We start from the raw sequence: 6000 nt of genomic DNA on the forward strand, positions 1-6000 counted from the left end.
ATATTTCCAGTGAAAACTGAACTTTACTTTAAAAAGACAGTATGAATATAAAGTGGAATCTAGCACACCCTTTCTGAGCATCCCAAAACTGATGCAAGAGGTGTACCTACAGGGTCACTGTTTGACACATGCAAGCACTGACCAATGGTCGGTATTTGAGTGTAAATGTGTTGTTGTTAAGGTGATTATAAGATTCATTTAAATAAAAAATGTTGGAAAGCTTTGTCAGTAGAGTTTTAAAGATTTTGATGCCCAGTTGTCTGTTATTTTGTGCCAGATTTCCAATTGTTTTTAGGCCTTCATGTGAGATTTTTACTGCAGTATTTGCTCTTCTCATTCAGTATTTTTATATTATGATATTGCTACTAGTGCCACAGACATTTTTATCCCTGGCACAGCATCAGTGTGGCGTACACGTATAAGTGTATTATGGTGGAAAACAGATGTACCGGCAGATTTTTGTGTTCCTGAACACAAGCAGATTATCTGTGAGGAGCAGGGACGCTGAGGGCTGATTACCACTGCGGGGTCGGATCTAATCTGAGGCCACAGTCAGATCAGACAACAATCGCTCCGGAGAGACAGAGGGGCGGAAACAAGGGTGGAGGGAAAGTGATAGTGTGTAATGGTTAAGGAACGAGTCAGGAGATGGAAGTAGATCCAGGGACATAGATATGGAAAAAGCAATGACGTGGGGGGAAAATGGAAGGATGGAGTGATGTAGAAGCAGAGAAACAGAGGGTGAAAAGTAAACAGAGAACTGTTAAAAGGTTGCACAGATTAAAGAAAGATAAAGGAAGACAGTGAGCGTTACATTAGGGGGAAAAGGGGGGAGGGGGGTAAACCAACTTTTCCTCCCCTCGGTGAGCCAAAGGGAGGAAACGAGGCGGGAGGCAAAACAGCCTGAAGCAACAATTCCCCCTCTCGTCCTCCTCTTCTTCTCTTCTTCCCCCTTTGTGTTCGGTGGAATCCCTCTTTCTCACTCATTTATATTCACATCGGCTATGGGGCTAGTCACAGGGCGACCACTGCACAACACAGCTCAAAACACACACACACACTCACTCATTCACACACACACTGTTACAGTCAGGCTCTTCTTTGTTAGGCTAAATTAAGCGCAGCCACAACAGGCTAAAAAAAAAAGGAACTCTCAGTTCGTCAAAAACATGTTAAATGGTTTGACAGGAGCTCTAACAAACTGTATGCACTGCATAAAAAAATAGAAAAGATGAATAAGTAATGAATGTATCTTAAAGAGCAACTGGTACTGATTTTTAGTTAGCCAAAATCTGGAAGTGCTGGAATGATTAGATAATTATTTGATTGTTCAATCGGCAGAAACTTAAATAAGTTTAATGTTGTTCGCACCACAGTGTTTCCCACGCATTTATTTGTGGCAGCCTGCCACGATTAAAACATCTGCCGCCACATATTGATTCTCTGTTTTTGGAGATGGGCTGTTCATTAGGAGCGCTACAGGAATATATAAAAATTCCACCGCAAACTACCTACAATATTTCACCAGACTTATACTATAACTATAACCACAACTTGATAATATTAGTCCCTTAAGAATCGGCATCTCCGGGTTAGGGTTAGGGTTAGGGTTACACTAGTCCAGAGGTCCCCAACCTTGACTACCAACAGAGCCAGTTTTGTCCAAAAAAAAAAGAAAAAATCTCTGTAGAGCTTTAAAGCATATTTGAGCGTATCAAGTCTAACTAAGCCAATCAACATTACTAACAAGACTAAATGCGCATTCATCAATAAATTTTACCAGAAGGTGGCTAATCTGCAGTGAGCTATTATAAATGTAGCGTTGGTGGTGATAGCAAATTAATCTGTTCAAGCTCTATTAAATTCTTTATTTTCCTCTGAGACTTTTCCTGTTTTGGATGTGAAATCCATAGTTAGCCTAGCTAGACTCAAGACTAGCCACCAACATTGAAGTTCAGCAAAATTTAGAGGAAAAGGTGCCAGGCTGTAGACGAATGATGCACATTTTAGTTCATGAAATGTTAAATTTAGTGTACAGGCTACACATCAGAATTAGAGAATGTACAAATTAATTTAGGCCTACAGCAAAGAAAACATAAAATGTTTGAAAATAATTATTCTTTTACATATAATTTTTTGTGAAAACCACTAAAGAAGAGCTAAAGAGCCGGTCTTCATGAAGAAAATAGACTTGAGAGAGACAAATATTACAAATGCAAGCAAAGACAGATCATTTAAACTGTGTCAGCAGTCAGTAATTACTACTTTTTTAATGGGCGGGGAATTGGGTGTGAATTGACATTGAAACGGCTATAAATGAATTCTTGTTATTGTTGTGTCTTTTATACACATTGAGGCATTCACACACACACTTTTACAGTTTGCTGTTTTGTTTTAAACTGAACCAAAATGCACCCACAGGCAGCCAACTTTCCCTTCCTCTGTCTAACCCGTATAATTCGTACATCGGCTCCAATTACTTTTATGGGCCTCTTTCATCGTGTTTTTGTTTCGCAATCCTTCTTTCTCCGCTGTTTCTCGCATTCACACAAAGAGCTCTCAGTGACACTTATAAATCACCCTGGAGGCTCACAGCTCCGTCTCCCCTCGTCACCTCTCCCCTCCCTCCTCTCGACCTCTGTGCAGCCCTGTGCTGCTCCTCTCTTTCATCTCCCTCCTCTTCTCTTTCACACCCTTCTCATCCCTCGCTTCCTCCTTTCTCCCACTTGGCCTCGGCCGTGACCTCTTTTATCGTCCCTGCTTCCCTCACCTCAGTCTCCTGGTATATCATTCCCATCCATTGGGATGGGAGCTTAGACAACAAGATCATTATCTTTTAAGTGTTTAATTACACTATCGGGCTTCTGCACAGTGCAAAATCTTTTAAATGTTTAGTGGACAAGAATAATCGAACGAAATTATTACGTGACAAGTATTACAATGACAGCGTCGCAGTATATGGCAAAAGACGTTACATTCTAGGAGTCGAGCGATTTTTGCGGTTTTTCAGGGCCGATGAGATGAGACCGATGACCGATATTTGGAACCAATATGCATTAACAAGAACAATGAAAATCTTTCTGTCAATATTTACAATTGGAAATATAACAAAAGCCAAAAAACGGCAATCAAGATAATCAGCAAAATGCCAAATTTCTGCCCCAATAATTGGCCAGGTTGACGATTTGTCGACTCCTAAACATTTTTTGATGACTTTTCAACATGTAGTTAGGGTGCATTTTACATTTAAAGATCATACTATATATGCTATCAAATTAACTAAGACAGCAGAACGTAGGGACGCATAGAAAGTGAAACTTAACCACTCACTCTGCTGGGTCTTAAAAAAGTTAACTTTCACTGACTAACATCTGCGCACAGCTCCTTTCCAACAGATGAATTACCCAACCCAACACTCACAAACTGCCGCTGAGGAAAAAAAACAACTCATGGAGAGCTCCGCCTGCGCTGCGTTCAAAAACCTCCAAATTTAGAGAGGGGACACAGAATGATACAAAGGAATACGCAGACATTGTTCCCCAACTCTCTGCGGTTTCGAAAAGATCTTGTTTTGGCGATTGGTGGCACAAAAAAACACAGCAATGTCTCACCAAAAGACAGACAGTATAAGTGTTTGTTGGTCTTAAACAGCAGTCTGCAGCTTAGCAGCCTGCTCATATACATTCAATCACAACTACAACACTTGATGTTACACCCATGAAATGCAAAAATGTCATAATATGCTATCCTCTAGTGGACCAATGGGTCTATTTTGGGTGATTTTGAGCTGCAGAGGAATAGTTTGGCATTTTGGCTCTTCCATATTCACTTTCTTGCTGGGCATTAAATAAGAACAATTTAATGCCAATTTAATGTCTGCATGCTAAATATGAAGTTACAGATGGTTAGCTTGGCTCTGTCCAAACAAAATCCACCTAACATCCAGTGCTAAACTAAGCTAACCGGCTGAAATGATAATATTTTGCTGTTTCTAATGATATCGCCCATACTATATATTCAGAAAAGTCCTTTACTGTAGAAGTGATGGAGCAATACTTATTTTAGAAATTACAAACTCCTCATGGATGTTTAAATTTGTCACATAATGAGGACATCAGTGATGTTATTAGTCACACAGGTGTAACTAATGACATTATTAATGGCTTGGCTACATTTAGTTGTGCCAGCTGAGACAGTATGCACACAGACAGCTCATCTGGCAAACCTAAATCAAATACAACCCTCATTAAAGCTATTTTTTGCCATGACAAAACGACCACCATGAGAAAAGCCTATTTCAGATTGGCACCTGCTGTTCTGTTGCTGAGTGAGTTTTATGTGTACACTGCTTTTGTTAAGTCACGACTGAAACATGAAAAATATCTGGTAGTTTTTATGGGTTTCTTAATTTTCAACCAGCCTCCTAAACAAATCAGCCAGCTCTATATCATGAAAAAATAGCTGCTTTAAGGCCTCATTCTGTCACTCTTGAAATTGTGCCATATTATCACATAACGTTTGCTAAAGAGCAGATAATCTACCACAAACACACAGATGGAGGACTTACAAAAAAAAAGCATCTTGCTGTATAGGACAGTTAACTGCACAGACAGATGGATATCCTGGAATCAAACCTGTGACTTTTCACTTAACTGGACACTCTCCATAACGACAAGACTGCCCGGCTACTAACACATGCTGAAAATTACTTAATTGAATTATCTCTGTCTTTTATACCACATATCTCCAAAAAGCAAAAAAATGTAGAGAGTTAAAGGTTATACTTCACCCCCTCAAATGTTCATGTGTTTATCAGTTACTGAATGCAGGAAGAAATTTTTTTATCAAACTATATCATACATATATAACTATATCAAAACGTCTATTTACAAACTCTCACATAATACATGCAGTGTATTCTAAGTCTTATTTATCCAGTTGTATGATCAGTACTTCTAAAACAAATGCATTTTTGCTAAAATGTTACTATTTAGAAAACTTAACGTAGACAGTGCCGGAGCGCTTCTTCTCAGTGTATGAGATTGTTAATGCGGAAATGTTTTAGCAAAAATGCACATGTTTGGGGAGTACTGAGCATTCAACTGGATACATGCGACTTGGATTATACTGCAGGAGTTGTGTAAGACTTAATAAACAGATTTTTTTTACAAAATTTGCTGTTGTTAAACGCGGCCCCCAAATGATTTAAATTCATGAATAATGTTTGCCTTTTTTTAATTATATGTTCACAGTGCAGGCATGCGAGGAAAATGACATTTTCTTCCCAATTTCAACAAAACACGAGGTGAGTAATGAAAATATGATCATTTGTGGGGTGAAGTATTCTTTTAACATTATTTTTTTATGACTATGTAAATAAGAAGCAGAAGAAAGTCTTCAGTTTTCCAAATAAAATATAAAACATGATGCATGGTGCAGATGCATTTCTCATTTTATTATTTGAATTGTGTGGAAAATTTCCACAACTTTCTACCATTTTTGTGCTTAGACATTGATACAACTTAAAAGCTACATAGTAAATGGCTTGCTTTCAGGAAAGGCGCTAAAAACAGGGCATGTGTATGTGTGAAAATATGTGACAAAGCCAGAAAGTGAGGAAAAAATGTTGGTGTGTACGCGTGTGTGTGTGAGCCTCATTGATTCCTCTGGACTGGGCAATGTTAACCTCCCGCTGCACTATTACTCATGTTAATTTCATTAATGTCATATGGTGCAGCCTGTAAGATGTGAATGCATGTTTCAGGGTCAAAAGCTTCATCTGTTATAGATTTGTTTGATGAATTCTCCGAAAAATGTGTCATTCAGTGCAAGGAATTAGAGTAGCAGTGTTCAAGGCCTGTGGTGTAATGTCATAAAAATCTGTAAATTTAATCTAAATGTAGGCCTATATGCGTACAGTTTCTCAAAGACAAAGATTACTCCTTAAGGAACAGTGTGTAATATTTAGGGAGATTTAGTGGCATCTAGTGCTGAAAACTG

The sequence above is a fragment of the Plectropomus leopardus genome, chromosome 23 (assembly GCF_008729295.1).
Source record: "Plectropomus leopardus isolate mb chromosome 23, YSFRI_Pleo_2.0, whole genome shotgun sequence".
Classification (NCBI taxonomy): Eukaryota; Metazoa; Chordata; class Actinopteri; order Perciformes; family Serranidae; genus Plectropomus; species Plectropomus leopardus.